The sequence below is a fragment of the Dreissena polymorpha genome, chromosome 12 (genome assembly GCF_020536995.1).
Source record: "Dreissena polymorpha isolate Duluth1 chromosome 12, UMN_Dpol_1.0, whole genome shotgun sequence".
Lineage (NCBI taxonomy): Eukaryota > Metazoa > Mollusca > Bivalvia > Myida > Dreissenidae > Dreissena > Dreissena polymorpha.
This window is the reverse complement of record NC_068366.1, coordinates 59,934,235-59,955,593: the sequence shown is the minus strand read 5'-3', so window position 1 is coordinate 59,955,593 and position 21,359 is coordinate 59,934,235. Positions and strand designations below refer to the sequence as shown.

The window sequence follows — 21,359 nt, the reverse complement described above, 5'->3', positions numbered from 1 at the left end:
TTTATTGAAATAAGACTGTTGCGCCAAAACAAATTCAGTAACACTACATATATATTTTCATTACATGACATGTTCGCCTAAAAAGTCCTTTTGATTACATTTTTGCGAATTTTACTTCAGTAAGTCAATTTGCAGCATGAACATCAAGATTAAGGGACAAGAAAAAAATACGACATTCCTTGTTCGTCGGAGAAAATGGCTTTATAAGGCGCTGCAAAGGGTAGTGTCGAAAATCAATATCTGGTTTATCGCGGGCTTATCAACTGGTTTGATTTACAACTCGCAAGTGGCAAATAGCAACTACACGTTTTGTCACATGTTTACATGAAACAACTAAAAGTATACCATAACATAATTGTTCATCTGCCATTATGTGTCCTCATGATCCTGACCATTGTACATTTTAGCCTATGAAAACTCTCGGGGCTAGAAGGCATGGTTTAAGCATTTTTAAATTTCTTGTTCGTGGGTTTTTCGATGTAAAACATCTCTTTTTTTAGCTCACCTTAGCACAACGTGCACATGGTGAGCTTTTGTGATCGCCGTTTGTCCGTCGTGCGGAGTCAACATTTGCCCTGTTAACACTCTAGAGGCCATATTTATTGTCCAATCTTCATGAAATTTGGTCAAAAGATTGGTCTCGCTAATATCTTGGACGAGTTCGAAAATGATTACGTTTGCTTGAAAAACATGGCTGCCAAGGGGCGGGGCATTTCCTTAAATGGCTATATATGTCTATAGTAAAACCTTGTTAACACTCTAGAGGCCGCATTTATTTTCCGATCTTCATGAAACTTGGTCAGAAGATTTGTACCAATATTATCTTGGATGAGTTTGAAAATGGTTCCGATTGGTTAAAAAACATGGCCGACAGGGGGCGGGGCATTTTTCCTTATATGGCTATAGTAAACCTTGTTAACACTCTAGAGGCCACATTTATTGTCCGATCATCATGAAACTTGGTAAGAAGATTGGTCTCAAGGATATCTTGGACGAGTTAAAAAATGGTTCGGGTTGGTTGAAAAACATGGGCACCACGGGGCGGGGCATTTTTCCTTATATGGCTTTATATGGCTATAGTAAAACCTTGTTAACACTCTAGAGGCCACATTTATTTTCCGATCTTCAAGAAACTTGGTCAGAAGATGTGTCCCAATGATATATTGTATGAGTTCGAAAACGGTTTCGGTTGCTTTAAAAACATGGCCACCAGGGGGCGGGGCATTTTTCCTTATATGGCTTTTGTAAAACCTTGGTAACACGCTAGAGTCCACATTTATTTCCAAGCTTCATGAAATTTGGTCAGAAGATTGTTCTCAATGATATCTTAGATGGAATCGAAAATGATCACGTTTGCTTGAAAAACATGGCTGCCAAGGGGTGTGGAATTTTTCTTTATAGGCTATATATGGCTATAGTAAAAGCTGTTCACTCTAGAGGCCACATTTATTGTCCGATCTTCATGAAACTTGGTCAGAAAATTCATCCCAATAATATCTTGAACGAGTTGAAAAATGATGCCGGTTGGTTGGAAAACATGGCTGCCAGGGGGCGGGGCATTTTTCCTTATCTGGCTATAGTAAAACCTTGTTAACATTATAGAGGCCATATTTATTGTTCGATCATTATTAAACTTGGTCAGAAGATTTGTCCCAATTATATCTTGGACAAGTTCTAAAATGGTTCCAGTTGCTTGAAAAACATGGCCACCAGGGGGCGGGGCATTTTTCCTTATATGGACTTATGAATCTTCATGAAACTTTGTCAGAATATTTGTTTAAATGATATTTTGGATGTGTATTAAAATGGTTCTGGTCTGTTGAAAAACGTGGCTGCCAGGGTGTTCACTAGTCATGAAAGTTTGTAAGAACATTTTGTTCTCATGACTTCTTGGGCTGCACAGAACAGGTCAGTTCCTTTTAATCTCAGGTGAGCGACTTTGGGCCTTTCAGGCCCTCTTGTTTTAATTTCCAATGCGAAAGAAAACACGATTATATTCGGTATAACTTCTGAATTTAATTAAAACTAAATTCTTAGTGGCATTTTTGGTACTTTCAGTCAAGTAATTCGTTAATCAGATATAAATTACACAGAAAAGCATCGTGAACGCTCTCCAAATACGGGTTGGCTAGCTCCTTAAGAATATCACCTGACTGCAAATCGGAGGATCGTGTGGTTAGATTCCTGGACCGTTCATAGTTAATAGCGTAAGCATGGGCACTAAATACTGGCAAGGCAAACCTGCTGAACTACGAAAAGTTTTAGTAGTTTAACACCGACCGCCATGATACGAGTGAAATTCTTTTGAAGCCGCCTGATTGAGGTTGACCGCTAACTCCAATACACCATTCATAGAAAATGTGTGATCTTATTCATTTATTAATTAGATTTAGAAGAAAATGTCTGAGTCATATCGTACATGTGTTTAAAAGATTAAAGCCGCAGACATCAGTTAGGTATTAAACATTATCAAATGAGCAAAACAATGCAATTTTGATATCAATATTAATAAATCTTTTCACAGTTTAAATCCTTTAAATGAAATCTATTTACATATGAATTTTCTCGTAAATACGTCTGATAAATTTGGACAAGCAACCTGAAGGTCGGAAGGAAAACATAAAGCCATATTTCATTTTTCTAATGCTGGCTTATTGTAATAATAACCAAAAAAAAATTCACAATGGCGACCTATGTAAAAGACCGAGCCAGTCCGATTGAGATAACTCGATTTTTCAGTAACTTCCATTGGGCATACGCCACTGCGTAGGAGATTGCTCGTTGATTCTCCTAGCAGAGTTGTCGTTTGTGTTTCAACATTCAACAATGGCCGCCCCCATGAAAGTCTCGATTCAAAACTTTCTTACTGCATAAATTGGCTTGTTTCGCTATTTAGAAGCTGCCATTTATGATATATGAATTATTTATTCACTAAATCTCCGCTAATGACAACAATGGATGGAATTCGAAGGATATATTCGATGTGAATGGATCATCTTCTACAACAATGACTTCGCCCATGAGAGACTTGATAGCACTCGTGTCAAAACTTTCTTACAGCTTAAATTGGCTTGTTTCACTATTTAGTAATGCAACAATAAATGGAATTCGAAGGATATATTCAATGTGAAATGAAGCACTTTCTGGATCTCGACAGATTGACAAGGCAAAACTGGCATACTGATGATGCTAGTATTTTTAGTTACCAATTTAAGTCACATTTTGCTTTATAAATTTTGTTCGAGCATTTTGCGACTTATTGAATGGCTATGATACCCGATATCAACAGCTCATATGGAATTTGCATATCACCAAGCTGTCCTGAAATACAACATTGATTAAAAACTCTTAACTCAAATTACTGGTTTGTATGAATTCTTTCTTCTTTCTATTTAAGTAGTTGATATCTTAGTCCAAATAATTAGACGTAATTTACCGTTTAGTCCATGTATATCGACCTCATATTTATAGGAGTAGATATTATGTTAAAGGGGCCTTTTCACAGATTTTAACATGTTTTGAAGTTAGTCATTAAATGCTTTATATTGATAAATGTAAACATTGGATCTTAAAAGCTCCAGTTAAAAATCCAGAATAAAATTATTTTAAAAAAGTAGTCCGCCACAGGGCTTGAACCAGTGACCCCCTTAATCCTGGAGTAAAAACGCATTAGCCTGGTCGACTTTTCTGCCAAGTATAAATGGTTGACGTATTTTATACCTAATATAAGCAATCTTCGTAGTTTAACACAATTAAACAACAACAACATAACTCTCCAAATTATTAATTCGTTTCGCGTTGCAACGCTTTATAATTTTTAAATCGTTAAAAGATGCATATAATCGCTATATTAGACCATGGTAAATGTTCAGTAATACTGTTTCCTAAAAATAACATAACTTAAACAAAAATTTGCGAATCCGATACAACTTTTTTCAATTTGTGTCAATTTACCAAAACGTGAAAAGATCTCTTTAAAGTTAAATGAACTGTATCCCAGTAAAAGAGACATTAAGGCGATTGTGGCCAGTTTAGATCCAGGTCAGCCTGCAGTTGCTTGAAAGCTGTTTGCTTAAGAGCGGTTTTCTGACAATGGCAAATAGTTTAATTGGATACTGATTAGACTGCCCTTTTCCTGTGACATGGCTAATTAAGTTCAGAAGCCTGGTAACAGTTTAACGTTAATGTTACCAATGTGTCAGACCAGGGCCTGGATTTTGAAATCTAGGACATGCATGGTCAGAAGATGTCATTTAAGATTATACATTTTTTCAAACATATACAAATGCATAAAAATATAAATAGTAAAATGCACTAAGTCAGAAGGCATTTGACTTCGGCTGGTGCCTTGGCACACCAGGTGTTTCGGTTGCAATAGTTTGATGGACTCACTACTTGGATGTGTAGTTACATTCTTTACAGTATATCAAACAGTATTTAGCATGAACCAATATTTTTTTCAAACATAAATAATTATTGATGTAAAATGCTTGAAGGAATAATATTTAAGGTTTAAGAAGGCATTTTCTTTTTGTTTTAAAGGATATCTTTGAAAATGATATTTTTTATGAATTTTTTGGCAACAAAGGGTAACGCATTTTTAAAAAATGTAATTAATTTTCGACAAAAAACTGGTACCATGAGTAGCATGAAACAATTTTTTTTTAAACATTTGTAATTGATGAAAAATGATTGCAAAAATAATATCTAGGGTCTAATAAAGCATGTTTTATTTTATTTTAATAGGTTACTCTTAAAATTCTATTTTTCATGATTTTTTTTTTGCAACAAGGGGTTATATTTTAAAAAATGTTACTGGATTTTTAGACCAAAACTGGTACTATGATAAAACTATAATGCACTTCGCCAAAACATTTATAATTATATTGTTTATTCTTAAAAATGTATTTCCCCTATTCACAAAAAATAACACTTTTGATAAGAAAATTCATATATAATGATGTTTACTTTTATTTTCAAGAAGCATAATGCCTCTTTTTAGTCGTATTTAGCCACAAGTTCTTGTCAGCCACTTAAGGGTTATATGTTGCCTTTCTTTTACTAAATGCAAAATAATTCTACGCTTTGAGACATTCATAAAATATTTTATGTCTTTACAACACCGACAGGCTAATAAATTTATATATCAAGTACTTCCATACTAACAGGACCATTCTAGGCGGGCAACCTAGCACCCTTGATTTGTTCATATCTTCCTATCAATCTGTTATATGTGTTATGAATCATTTGTTCGGAGAACATTTAATGTTTGTTATAACTTTTAAATTATTCAATGTTCAAAGTGATATTGTTATTGACCGATAAACCAACATACTGATTAAAAGGGAATATTTTATTAATTATTTGCATTGTATCTTACATGAGAAATATTTGCCTAAATGTTTTTCAAACTATAGAGAAATCTATATACAACTAATAATTGACGACGTTTATCAAAAAAACATTTATGAAATGGAAGTTTAAAGATAAAAATAAATAATGCAAGTTTTTGTCAGATATTCGTAATAATTTCCATTATAATTGAGTGTCTGAGCAATGTGGATGAATGAATATATCGGATAAAACGAACACTTGTCTACACTTGAATTATGATTTAATTTTCAATATTGTATGCACTTAAGTTTAGCCTTTATGCTTTTTTTAGCAATTATAGACAGTGTCCCTCCCCAAAATCAAGGAATTATTACTTGTCATTCATTTGTGTAATGGTATACTATAATTTTGTGGTAGAATATTTGAAAAAAACCCATTAGAAACGAAACTTGTCAGTGATGAAATTTTCCATATGGTTATGGAAATTACCAATCGTCGGTTTCTGAAAAACAATACGTCACGGTTTCCAAAAATATGATGGTTGTGCCCAAAGATTTTGGTGTTAATGAACATAACTGGTTTATATTTTAATAATTTCGATTCTCATTTGATTAATAGGTAATTTCAAGGCTGATAAACTTGAAATATGCAAGCTATTCTTTCGTTTTGCATGTGTCTGTCGATACATCTGTACAATCGGTAATTTCCGTAACCACTCGTTAAATTGTAGCAGACACAAGTTTAAATTAAAAAAAATATGTTTTACACTAATATTCTACCTCTTTCTTGCTAAAAACTAATGCATGAATTATTAACAAGTAATATTGCATCGTTTTCAGCCAGGAACACTGTCTATGACCACGAAAGAAAACATAACAAACTTTTTGATTTACGATATTTACTTTATAAATAGCTTGCATGCGGCATGGCATTGCATTTTCCGCAAGATAAATAACTCGACTTTATTTATTGGATGATTTCGGACTGTTTCATCCAATCAGAAAATAGCTTTTAAACGTAATTTAGACCCATGTTTAGCGAGATAATTAAGTACCACTCTTTATACACTGCCAAATTGTGACATAACAAGTTGCCTCCCTTGTTGGTTCATTCTACTGTATTATTATGCCCCCCCCCCCCTTCGAAGAAGAGAAGGTATATTGTTTTGCACATGTCGGTCCGTATGTCCGTCCACCAGATGGTTTCCGGATGATATTCCAATCTTCATAAAATTTGGCCAGAATATAAGTCTCAATGATATCTTGGATCAGTTCGAAAATGGTTACAATTGGTTGAAAAACATGGCTGCCAGGAGGTGGGGCATTTTTCCTTATATTGCTACAGTAAAACATTGTTAACACCCGAGAGGTCACATTTATTTTCCGATCTTCAAGAATTTTGGTCACAATATTTGTCCCAATAATATCTTGTTATCTCAGGTGAACGACTTTGGGCCTTTCAGGCCTTCTTGTTTGTTCATCCTACCATTTGAAGAAAAGATATCATTGCACAGATGTCTTTTACTTTTAGAATGTGTTATGCTGCATTTCTTATGCGGCTTGTTCGGTGTACATTGTTTAGCACATGTCGCTCAGTCCGTCAGTTGGTCCGTCCACCAGCAGGTTTCCGGATGATAACTCAAGAACGATTAGGCCTAGGATCATGAAACTTCATAGGTTCATTGATCATGACTCGCAGATGACCCATATTGATTTTGAGGTCACTAGGTCAAAGAGCAAGGTCACGGTGACCCGAAATAGTAAAATGGTTTCCTGATGATAACTCAAGAACGCTTATGCCTAGGATCATGAAACTTCATGTGTACATTGATCATGACTCGCAGATGAAAACTATTGATTTTGAGGTCACTAGGTCAAATGTCAAGGTCACGGTGACCCGAAATAGTAAAACGGTTTCCGGATGATAACTCAAGAACGCTTATGCCTAGGATCATGAAACTTCATAGGTACATTGATCATGACTCGCAAATGAACCCTATAGATTTTCAGGTCACTAGGTTAGAGGTCAAGGTCACGGTGACCCGAAATTGTAAAATGGTTTCTGGATGATAACTCAAGAACGCTTATGCCTAGGATCATGAAACTTTATAGATATATTGATCATGACTCGCAGATGACCCCTTTTGAGGTCACTAGGTCAAAGGTCACGGTGACCCGAAACAGTAAAATGGTTTCCGGATGATAACTCAAGAACACTTATGCCTAGGATCATGAAACTTCATAGATACATTGATCATGACTCGCAGATGATCCCTATTGAATTACAGGTCACTAGGTCAAAGGTCAAGGTCACTGTGACCCGAAATAGTAAATGGTTTCCGGATGATAACTCAACAACGTTTATGCCTAGGATCATGAAACTTCATAGGTACATTGATCATGACTCGCAGATGACCCCTAATGATTTTCAGGTCACTAGGTCAAAGGTCAAGGTCATAGTGACTCAACTTTGAAAAATGGTTTCCGGATGATAACTCAAGAATGCTTACGCCTATGATAATGAAACTTCTTAGGTACATTGATCATGACTCGCAGATGACCCCTTTTGACTTTCAGGTCACTAGGTCAAAGGTCAAGGTCACGGTGACTTGACAGAGTAAAATGTTTTCCGGATGATAACACAAGAAAGCTTACGCCTAGGATCATGAAACTTCATAGGAACATTGATCATGACTCGCAAATGACCCCTATTGATTTTCAGGTCACTAGGTCAAAGGTCAAGGTCTCAGTTCCAAAAAACGTATTCACACAATGGCTGCCACTACAACTGACAGCCAATATGGGGTGCATCCATGTTTTACAAACAGCCCTTGTTTCAAAAATGTTTTCATGTAGTATACTTATATTGATATTTACAAAATTGATGAATATGAATGATAGACTTTACTGAAATCATTTTTGACGATGCTGCGAAGCAGCTCGTCTAAGGTATCATACCATGAAAAAAATCTTCACAATGGCGACCTATGTAAAAAACCGAGCCAGTCCGATTGAGATAGCTCGATTTTTCTAATCGGCATACCTCGCTTATTATCATTGATAAAGGTATAGGAAGCTCAGCTATAAATAGGACAGCATATTCTGGGAAAAAAGATTTTATAATAGTTTGAAAACGTTAATTTTTAATCAGTTATATTCAATTCATTATGTGTTTGTAGATCAATGAAACAACTATGCATTTTCTGTATTGTATTTGACATTTGTCGTGATTCAGTAAATAAATTGCGAAATAAAACGTGTATAATTAACTTTCAACGCGAACATGAGTGTAAAGAAAACGAATTATTTCGAATCTGCCAATTGTAAACGTTGTAGCGACTATGGTATACAAACAGCATAATAGCCATGTGACATCTGAGAAGTTCGCTCTTATGCGTGCTTTCTCATTTTGCATATTTAATAAACTTTTCAAACAGAAATTACAGAGCCACATCAGTACACATACTATGTTTGATTATTCATTCGTGTGTTGGATATTGTTTGCTGTTTTAAACACATATTAGGTCATATCGCGGAGATTTAGTTAACCTTACCATGTGTTCATAGGCGAACTCACGTATTCAAGTGCTCTTACGACTATGTGCTCATACCTACTTTCCGGAATCATCATGAAATTATTACTGTACGTAACGAACAAACATGCCTAAGCTTATTGAATTAAAGAAAAAAAACAACAAAATATAAAAATTATATGTTCATGCACATGGGCATGTAAAATAACGTCCGTACAGCATCATTAACTTAGGAAAGGAAACAACGAAATATAAAGTTTGGTATGATAAACATGTGAAATTAAAGAGCATGGTGAAATTAAAGAGCATGTCAAAGTTGAATTTATATGCTGAAACGTTATGTTATAACCCACAAACATTTTACTGTAACATAACGTTTTTTTAAGATAAGTGGTACAGAAAATACACGTCGAATATCTTAAAGATATTTCTTGTTATATTTGATTATTAGAATGTAACCCGCCTCCCAGTTTCGCTGAATGGATCAAGTTCCCCACGGATACTACTTCCCTGTACCCCCATTTTTTTTCGTACCCTTCATTTTTCGTACCCATTTTTTTTCGTACCTAATTTTTGCTCGTACCCAATTTTTGTCGTACCCAATTTTTATTTCCTACCCAATTTTTTTTTTCGTAACCAAATCTTTTTTCTACCCAAAAAGTTCGTACCTTCATATACAATTGTGGTGATGTAGATAAAATTAAATAGATGCTTTTATATCAATCCTGTTCAAAAGCATCGTCACACCAGTACTGTCAGTACTTTGATTATTACTGGCGCAAACCACTTCCATCGAAAGAAAATCTTTTTCCAGATCTGGAAAAATTTGTTTGTTAAAGTACTATGTTACGAAACGTAGAATTGTATCAGGTTAGATTCATAATAAAGGAATACCTAAATTAAAAAAGTAAAAAATAACAATGGGGAAAATTATTTTACAACGTGGTTTGGCTATCATCACGCGGTTTGATTATATCGGCAGGGATTTGATATCGAGCTATGCTCGGAACCAGTCAAATGTGTGCGCGGAGCTTGACAATTTTTATGTATTCAAATACCTCTTTTTGCATCAAACGTATATGGTGATACGGGCATTGCTGAGAGATTTTCGTATTAAAAAAATGAATTTTCTAGCAAAAATAATTTTTGAATAGTTTTAAATAAGTATAATAACAATAAAAATATATAAAAACCTAGGAGAATATATACCTTCAAAGAATGTCGCGAAGTTTCATAATGATACGATTACAAATGTTAATATAAGAGAGCGCACTAGTTTAATTGGACTATTATTTTATAATTCAAGGGCAATAAGTCAGAAGTGCTTCGAACAACTGGCTGTTCAAGATTTTGCTAACAATCATATTCACAAACTTTGATGATGCGCCAATAAAGACAATTTAGAGAGTGGACAAGGCTTTGCTTATATTTTATAATACAAGGACCATAATTCATACGTTGCTTCAATGGATTTGCCTGATAATCATCCGGTATTTATGTCCAGAAATACCAAGTTTCATGATGATTTTAACTATTTGAAATAGAGGGTCACGGTTGAAAACGTTTGCCAATTGATTTACACTTTAAGGCCATAATTTAGGACTGCTAATCTGGCTGTGATATCATGCCCATAAAAAAGCCAGCAAGTTTGATGATGACACGAGCTTTTTAAGTTATAATGCAGAATTTTGCAAGGGCCATTATTCATAAGTGATTGAGGGGATCTGACTTGTTATCATGTTTGGCCAAGATAATTCCCATAAATAACATATTAGGCTAAAAATTAAAAAGAAATTAAAAAGAAAAAGCAAATAACTAAATAGCTGAAAGAAAAACTTCTTTTGTTATTTGGTCCGCAATATAAAATGTGTACTCAAAATTTGTATTGATATACCTTTTGCAGAAATGTTGTCTGTTACAACTATGCAATAGCGCCTTAAACACTTTCCATTTGAGTCGGAACGATTTCTTCACATGTCTTTAGATTTTGTTCATAACGTATGGCTCTTCATATCATTTTAAAGAATAACGGCATTCCTTCATTGTATATGGCAAAAATAGTAGTTATACAGAATGTTCAGATGGCGGGACACATTTGCATTTTCTGACCAAGGCATTATTCTGACATCAGGTTTTCTGGCGTTCAATCAATCTTGAGTTTTGTAACCTTAAACACGCTGGGGACAAAATAGTTCGCGTGATATTAAGTAAACCTATAAAACTGTCTCATGTCTTAATAAATTTCCCTATAAAATCACAAACATGCAATAAATCAATGGTTTAAGTAAACATTTATGTCAGCTAGGCACTGTGGGGATACTTAACCCAGAGGATAGATTTATCACTTCATCACTCGAAACACCTATTGATCAATTTTCACAACCCATACACAATCCAAAATACAGATCACCAAACAAACAAACCCGAGATAATTTGCAATATTTGCGTAAGAGTTTTAATGAGGGTAGTTATAGATGCTGTTCATGTATACAAACTGTAATATAACTAAAAGTTCATTTAAGTATCATTTCATGGTAGACTACATTATTACTATTATTATTTAATTGTTGATGCATGTAGTTGTTGGTGGACTGAATTTGGTAGTGATTGGCATTTGATAGTATTTTTGAAACAGAGTCTGTTTCATTTCAAGATCAACTGTAAGATGTCAATTGATATTTATAAAGATAATCTGATTGCTTTAAAAATTATTGATGTGTAAACTACTGACTGTAAACAATGCAGTTATCAAGATCAATAATAAGTACAGTTTTTTTATTTTTTATTTAACCCTTTCAGTGCGGGAACCGAATTTTGAAGGCCTTTGCAAACAGTTTGGGTCCAGATGAGACGCCACAGAACGTGGCGTCTCACCAGGATCCAAACTGTTAGCTCTTCTGATAGTATTCTTTGAACAAAATCGAAGAAAATGCTGATTTAAGAAATTCAGCAGACGACATTTAAGCAGACGACAAATTTCCCAGCATGCAAAGGGTTAATAAAAACATGTCTATACTATATCACATGCTTATCTTTGTTATCTGAGTACAAAGATTTTCCTTAGAGTTCTTTTGAATATATATGAGTCGTGTTCTGAGAAAACTGGGCATAATGCATGTGCAATCCGCACAGGCTAATCAGGGACGACACTTTCCGCCTAAATTAGATTTTTGCTAAGAAGAGACTTCATTTAAACGAAAAATATCATAAAAGCGGAAAGTGTCGTCCTTGATAAGCTTGTGCGGACTGCACAGGCTAATCAGGGACGACACTGTACGCAAATGCATTATGTCCAGTTTTCTCAAAACAAGGTTCATACATATTAATGATGTGTACGATGTGTATAAATGTGTACCGCCGTAGATTCATACTACGCGTAGTTATTATATTTTCATCAGTTTCATCAATTATTATTGTTATTTTTGATAACTGCCTTAGTAAGAGTGAAACCATACACTTAAGTTTTTTTTTTAAATAAGCATGGAAAACGAAGCTTGGCATTTTACTTTCTACGATACGTAATGCCATCGCTAGAAGAATCTCATCAATGTGTAAAATTACTTTTTGCACAATAAAATTACATTAAAACTTTGTATGCGTCTATTTCGATTGATTGAAAGTAAAATTCACAAAGCGTAAACAAATCTATGTTACATTAACCCCCTTGACCCTACCCAAAACCGAAGTTGTTATTTAAGTTTAAGTTTATGATTATTTTGCTACCTTTGTCTCATTCGCTAAAAGAGCAATTCCAAATACGGAAAAAAATGTAGGATATTTGGAAGATTTCTGTAACTATAATACTAACATTCAACAAATAAACCGTCGAACACAATTTATTGAAAATACTCAAACGATGAAGAAACCCCTATATCGTAGAATATCGCAGAACAAACGCACACTTATAATTCCGTAAACAAAACGCTGCCCCCCGCTTTAGGCATAATCACGCCAGACGTGTGACATTTTAACAACTACATTCGACGGAGTGCAGAAAGATTGTCACAGATTCTCGATCGATCCATGAACCATTTTTGTACAGTTCCGCGGAAAGCCATGAATATCTGCGTCCCGTCGGTGTATCGTAGCCAACTACCGCGTTGCGGTTGCAAAAACGCCACCAGTAACACGAATTCCGAGTTTTTATTTAAGGTATATTACAGAAAGAAATTGAACATAACCTGTCGTGTGTTGGCAAATTCCTATCGTTCCTTGTCAAGTACTACTACTACTACTACTACTACTACTACTACTACTATACTACTACTACTACTACTACTACTACTACTACTACTACTACTACTACTACTACTACTACTACTATTATCACATTACAACTTTTTAATCAAAATCTTTGTGCATAACAGAGATATTGAAGTTGAAATGTTGCGTTAGAAAAGTGTTTAACTAGTCATAAGACTACTACTAATACTACTGCTTCTACAACTATTTCTTCTGCTACTTCTACTGTAGCTGTAGTGCTGCTACTTATAATGCCACTACTCATACTATTGCTTGAAAAAAAGAAATACGTACTTAACAATGAGTGCTAAATATATCAATATGTACTCCTTTAATAATAATTAGTATAATCTCAGGAAATCCACCCGTGTTATTGTTGCTCCTGCTTATGATGTTTTTAGTTAATAATTAATAAATAAATATATATCTATGCATGCAAAGAATGATTGATTTATACATGGATATGTATTCCTTTACTAATTATTACTATTATTATAAGCAGCATCAATAACAAAAACATATATGAAAACCACAACCCTTATTGTTGTTGGTTCTGCTGCTGATGTTGTTTTGATAATAATTAGTAACTTAATACATATTGATAAATGTAAAAAAACTTGTTATTTATGCAATGATACATATTCGTTTATAAATTATAAAAGATGGCAACATTAGCTGCAGCGGCATTGTTGGTGTCGTTGCTGCATTTGCTGATGTTTATTATAAATAAATAAATATCAATTCATGCAAACGCAATTGAACTCTATTCAGTGTAAAGTGTGTATTGATAAAGTTGAAATTATGTCGCTTAATTGCGAGTTTATCTATATCATTTGTTGAATAATAGCAGGGGCGCGGTTGAAATTTGATATCTTTCAACACCACACCAATCCCGCCAAGCTGATAATAAATTATCGAGAGCCCAGACTCGCGGTTGAATTTTGATACCCTCCAACACAACCTCAAGGCCAACAAGCTGGTAATATGGTGTTGCATGAAAAGTTTAAATAAAACCCTAGATTACTGCTCAAAATAAAATTATTTCGTTGCTTTTTACGTTGCTTCTGCCGTTGCTGTTGTTGCTATTGTTAATAATAAATAAATACATACACATGTAAATGCATGCAAAAGCTTATATATTTATGCATTCATATGTAAACTGAATTAATAAAAACAACGCCAACGCAGGGGCGTAGATAACCTCCCAACATTGGGGGGCGGTCCAATTTCTGTACTGGGAACATAAAGAGGTTCGTTTGAGAGGGTTGTCCTCTCCCGTGGTTCAGAAAAAAAATTAATTACAATTAATATGGTGCGTTTTGGGGGAACTTTCATGTTGATATAAATGTTATTTTCTTTCCAAAAACTCTAATTACAACATAAAATTCATCAATCAGAGTTTACTGATGTACTTAGAGAACAAAAATATTTTCAAACTAATTACTGTTTTTCACGCGTATATTTACTCAAAATTGTTTAAAGTGGCAGTTACCTTTGAATTAAAGCGATCAATTAAAATTAAAAGAATGGCCTGTCCCTAATCAAAACACCGACAGTGCAATCACGGAAAAGAACAATGAAACAATTAACGCAATGACATTTACCCCGGCCCCTAGTTTATGAACCTAACAAGGGATATTGACACATCACTATTGGCAACCTCAGAGCAGACGGAGAGGGGACACATGGCTTCTGCACTGACGGCGCGTGATTACAAAAATACTGGTTTTGGGGCGGCAATTTTTGGGGGATTTTACGTTTATTTATATAACGATGACTAGCTGAAATATTGGGGGGGGGGGCGGCCGCCCCCCCCCCCTGCCCCCCCATTATCTACGCCCCTGCAACGTTAGCATATTTATAAGCAGCGGCAACAAGTATGAGTAGCGGCAACTAGTATAAGTAGCGGTGATAGAAGAAGTAGAAGTAGCAGCACAGCAGCAGCAGAAGTAGTAGCAGTAACAGAATTGGAAGTCGAAGTAATAGTAGCAGAAGAAGTATTAGTATTAGTAGTGGTATTTGTAGAAGTAACAGTAGCAGTAGCAACAGGATAAACAGATGTTGTAGCAACAGCAGTAGCGGTAGAAATAGCTGTATTAATATCACCGGCAGCAGCAGTAGTAGTGGCAGTAGAACAAACAAGTGCTCAACAATTAAAAAAACGTTCGCCATTTGTAATACGCATCAAATAACTTTCCTTTTGGAATATATGTTAGTATTTAAAGATTTGATAAAATAAACGTCAAATCACGACGGGGTTATTCCCACTGAAGATGAGTATATCGCCTGACGCGATGTGTGAGCACAATTCTTATGAAAGAACCTAGGATGATTTCATGCAACATTTTCTGAAAATGTGAAAGTAAGTTTTTTTAATTAATCAAAAACATGTATTTACACAAAAGCAGTCGTCTGCTTCACTGTGCAATGTGTGTGATAATATATTGAAAAGGACCAATACAATGTATGAAATATGGATACATTTGGATTATGATAGTTGAAGTAAGATTTTGACATCAAGATTTCGGTAAAAATGCTACTGCTAAAGCTTATGCTTCTGCTACTCCTACCACTACTACCACAACCACCACTACTACTTCTACTTTTACTTGTACTACTATAACTATTATACCATTTTTTGTCTCATTTCGGTTGTCTTATTTTTAGCATAGGTGCAGCGCACCTATGCTTAAGGTATATACGACATTTCGAAAACCCACATCGATCGGTTGACCATTATGAAGCCTTACCTGATCAAAAATCAGACGAAATATCTATTTAATTAAGTATATGGTAATTCTTACATTTTTTTTGGAAACGTTTTTCTAACGTTTTTTTCCAAGAATATTGCTGAAACCGTTTTTAGTGAATTATTCTAAGACCGTTTTACGTGAAAAAACCTTCTAAGAAACTAAAACAAATTTAGTTCGTAAAACAATTCTGTTCTTGTTGATAGTGACCTCACACCTAATTTCTATTTCCTTTGTTTACTGTTCTGTGAGAGGTCAACATTATGTTTACATAACTGAATTCATAAGGCCCTGGTTTAAGGATATGTAACATTTCATCGGTTAATTATAAATAGAAATTAAAACATATTCTCAGCAGGAAGTGGGGCATAAAGCACTTTTATTCTTTGAAAATGTGTAAAAAATGGCGGAGTACGATGAATGTTTTCTGATTTATGACATGGATTCTGACCTGCCTTTCTATGGATTTGATGAAGTAGAGTTTGAAAGTAATAGAGATGTGTTAATTGAAGTTTAATGATTTACTTTGAGCCAGAAATTAACGTTACGAGTAGAGCTCAGCTAACGGTTTAAATGTGGCATGGGATTTAATGGATTCGCGCGAATTCTGGACGAGTGTTGTGTCTGTAAAATATGAAATGGAAAGCTGTAAATGTATCAAGTCGGAAAAGAAAACGGATGGTTGCATAATGGTATGCGTGAAATAATGTAATTCTACGTATTTATTTTCATAGTTATGTCAGTTTGTAACCATTAACATTCGTCGATATTTGGAAATCCCGTTTCTAAAAATAGATCATTTTGGTAACAAGGGGGGCGACTCGTGATGTCAGCAATCGTTAAGGTTACAATATACTAAATGATCGAGTCATGAAGAATAATCGAGTCATGAAGGGCTGTACTCTCTAAACAAATCATCATATTTTCCTCGAAGGCATGTTATACATTTAAAACTGTTGTTCTGGTTTTATCGTTTGGAGATATAAATAGGGTAAGCATAGGTGTTCACTACTAAATCACTGAAATAGGATAAAGTTGGAGTTTAAAGTAAAAAATGGCACTGCAAAAGGTTACAATCCACTAGAAAACGGCCGAAAAAAAGGCGCAAAAACAGTCGATTTTGATTTGGGTCGAATTCTTTTTTGGTTTGAACATGACATATCTTTTTTATTGCTAAAATCGATTCAGCTAAGAATGTCCGTCAAGAAAAGGTATGGTTATGGGGGGTCTCTATGTGCAAAATGTTGTATTTATTTTCGCTCAAAGTTGTCGCTTTTACATCGAAACATATAAGGAAACTATTTAGTATGTTTTGACCTAAACATTTACTTCAGCAGCAACTTCCCTGTATCTTGCAACTATGCTTTCAGCGCTATCGGCGCTCTCGTTTCCATCGTAGCAACAGAGAGGGTAATCACGTGATTATTAAGATAGAGACGTCCCGTCCGGGGCAGTTATTATTCGCCGTTTTATACCCGTTATTATTGTTGTTTATTTCTTTTAATGACGCTCACTTTCCAACCATATCATTCATTAGCGTTTATTTCGTATTAAAATTCGCTTTATGTCTCGAGTCAATTCGAGATCTATAGCGAATATTAATATGAAATAAACGCTAGTAACTGCTTTGCTGATATGACTGGAACGTTTTCGACATTTTAAAAATTTATACGAGTAATAAAGGGTATAAAACTGCGAAAAATACCAGCCTATCTATACTATCACGTTATTACCCCCTCTTAGTAATGTTAGTGAAACACAATACTCAGAGCGAATGCTTGTGATGTCAACACGAGAGTCTCGTTCTTAGTGTAAACAAAACGGTCTATAGTATGAACCGCACGATACTCGGTCGTCGCACGATAAACCCCACATCAATCGCCACTTCTGCAATACGCGATCTCGTGGACACTACTTTTGTTCATTGAATCCCCAAAGATATCATACTGCAAACACTTCATAGACATTCCCTCTCCGGACACACTCTTTTGATACGGATTTGTTCAACAACAGCGTTGTTGAAATGAACATGCCTTTCATTGACTATTTGCAATAATTCAACTCTCAGCTTTATAACCCAAAGAGTTGCTAAGAGCCGTCCAAGCATTTTGTCAAAAGGCTCTGGGGGTCCGTTAATATGGACTACTAATTGACCGGCTAAATTTTTCACTCCCATGGCAGAACGGCGAACATATCTATGGCGTTTAAAAGCTTTCTGGTTACCTGCTTGTACGCATATAAATTTCGCAGATGATTATTGTTAGATTAGAATAAAAGCTTATCAGATTAATTTTGTTATAAGTGTCTGTTAAATACTTTACCCGTTCCCTGGTTTCAATATTGGAGTTTTCTGTGTTATACAACTTTTATTTTCTCTTTACAATTTAATATTTATATGTTTAGAACGGGGACCTTGTCTATAAGGTTATGTGTATTAATGATTTGAAAATCGTGCGTTGAGGGCGACACACTTTATTGTTTGACTATTGATATATTAGTACAGTAGATTAACGCTTAACTGTCAAATCGCTTATATTGAAGGAAAATATCACTAAAAGAATGCTCTGATGTAATATAGTTTACCGATATTACTTTCTGCTCATATACAAATACAAGGTGAGATTGCAAAATGAATCTCGTGATCTCGCAACCACGACCAATTCTTAAATGAAATATCGCAAATAAAGCAGTCTCTTAATATTTTCCGCGGTCTTGCATCGCCTTTTCGCAAACTCGCAATATTTTAGCTAGCTTACATGTCTTAGCTATTTCCCATGTCTTTTCATTAAAGCAACTGCCATGCTTAAGGTCTAAATGCGAAATCAAGATGAGGTATTGCGAGATTGTGAGAATACTATACGAGGTTTCACAAATACGATGCGTGACCGAACAATTAATCTCACATCGTGTGTTTGCATTTTCAAACTTAGGATATCAAAATTGTTTGGACGAGAACGAGATATAATGATGTAAGGGCTCGATATTGAAATGCGATATCACGATATTTGCTTAGAAATCTCGCATTGAGCTCTCAAATTATCGCTTCATGATTTCGCTTCATTCCGCGAACATGCAATGGAAATCTGAAATCTAATGGCTCTCACGGACCACCATAGTCAACTCTTTCAGAAAATCAGTATCATCATTAAGCCTCTTTCACATTGTTAACCAAATTTGTTTTCTTCAGTTTGTGTTAGTCATACAATTATTAATTTCAATATTGAATAGCTTAAATTGTATTGATAGGAAGCAGTTAACAAGACATTTTGATGTACCCACTCACGTTTTTTTTTAAATTATACTTTCATTTCTCGGCCGATTTTGCCAAATTATATATCACTAGAAAGTCTACGTTACGTAGTTATAAATATATATTAAGTTTTTCTTCTGCTTTGGGCAGCCCGTCGAGTTATTACTTTAACTTATGCAAATATCATACCGTTTTAGAATCTAGATTTATGGTTGACATGTTCGTTGGAGTGGGAACATCAAAATGTATAACCTCGGCGCTTGGATGTACGCTAATCGATAGCTACCGGTCATGTGACTCAGTAACAACACGGTTTAACGCGCAGGGGTAAAACATAAAATGTTTATTTCTTGTGTTCAACTGGCTATAAATCCATTAATAACAACGGAAATATACTAAAAGTTATACTTTTAAAGACGAATTAATACGCAACAAGATATCGTATATACCAATAAAATCGGATGATAAATTTGTGTATAAACATGAATTTACTATATAGTAATGGTCAAATACTCGATTCAACTCCTGTCAATATACGCTTCGTGAGAAAATGAACAACCGATTGTGTTGCTTCACTTAAGGGTCCTTCTGGGGTTCCTTAAAAGTTCAGACGAAAATGCCGACTCATGGCAAAACATGAGGGCAGTTTGTATTGTGGATAACAATTAAGGAATATGCTACATACTAGGGAAGATGTAGAAAATTAAAAGGGAAATATTTAAACTTAATGGATAATCTCCCATAATTTTATTTAGCTTTTTCTTAAAAAGGTAAACCACGAGTCCGAGCGAGATCAAGTGGGATTCGAACTCATGGGATTAAAAACACAAACACCAATGAAAATATATTTATAAGCCATACACCAACACAGAACCGCTATCAATTTTGCGCATGCGCATAGTGTAACTTCGTGTAAATTTCCTTTATATTGGCATACAAACTACTACCGCAAATTTTCCCGCTCACTCAAAAACTGACCAGGGCACAATTATAAATAATATAAAATATTTGTCTGGTTGTTTATTAAAAACGACAACCAGTAACTAAACATTTTTTACAGATATTTTTTTTTAATTAAGAAACAGAACAGTCTGCCCTGCAAATAGGACGTTCCGAGATAGTAATACGAATTTTACAGACCAATTGGCATAACACTAACGTAGTTGTTACATTGATCGTATTTTCGAATTTATTTAGATTAATTAAAAAACAGCCAGCCCCATAATCCTACAAATGCAACTGCTTAAACGATCAAAACTTTGCTAATTTTAATTCAAATCTATAATGACTTTACAGCCAATTAGAATTTTTGTCTAAAACTGTAGTGTATGTATAATCTTTGGAGATGCGGTTATAAATGATTTTTGAGATGCATTTATAAATAAGCTAGCTAAAAAGAGCAAAATTGTCTGTGAGATTGGCCGTGCAATTTGGCCACTATAAGAGTTGAATTGACTTTGTATACTGGCTTAAAACGATTACAACAAAAGTGATATAATAACTTTGCATTCAATTATCAAATGTCTGCAAAAAATACAGCTATACAAATTTACATATAAGTTCATTTGTATTAAACAGACTTTTTCAAGGAAGGCATTGTCCGTAGCAATCCTTATATGTTGATATTTTTCTTATCAATCTGCTCTAACTGACACTCATCTTTTTGATAAGAAAACAGGACGAAATGTTGTTTTCGGCATAGCTGTTTATCCCAGCTTTTCACATTTAAAGACCATTACATAACACCAGCATACCCGAATGAATATACTCCTTTCAGTCCATGGGCTGATTTAAGCAAAATCCGCTGGAACATTGGCAACATCACGTCTTTGTAGTATAGGATTTAATCAGTGTAGGGAAATGTAGACTACTCTCGGCATGTTAATTTTGCCCAGTTACAATTATCCTTTACTGGTAAATTCCATCCCCAAGACTTTCAGGGTGAGTGCTGGGTCAGTTTAACGTCTCACAAAAAGGAAACGGCACTATGCCCGGTGTTTACATAAACTACATCTGTTCTATATTTAAGCTTCAGGTAAGAAAGCTGAACAATTTTTTAGCAGACGTTAAGTTAATTTTTAGTTCATAAAGTCTGTTTTAAATTGTTCAGTCATTGAACGTCTATTTTATGATTTATCGATGTTAAGCATGCGAGCGTTCCTTCATTGGTCACGCCCGTTATTGTGACCCGTTTTCGGTCACACAGTGACCAATATGTTACCAATTTCTGGTCATAAGTGGAACGCTGCGG

General features: G+C 34.7%; 1 protein-coding gene across 1 annotated transcript in view; it reads right to left on the bottom strand.

The window, feature by feature from the left end:
* The window catches only part of LOC127853319 (MORC family CW-type zinc finger protein 3-like), a 382,815-nt gene that overhangs the window by 343,793 nt on the left and 17,663 nt on the right, over nucleotides 1-21,359 (bottom strand). The gene's annotated exons all lie outside the window — the stretch shown is intronic.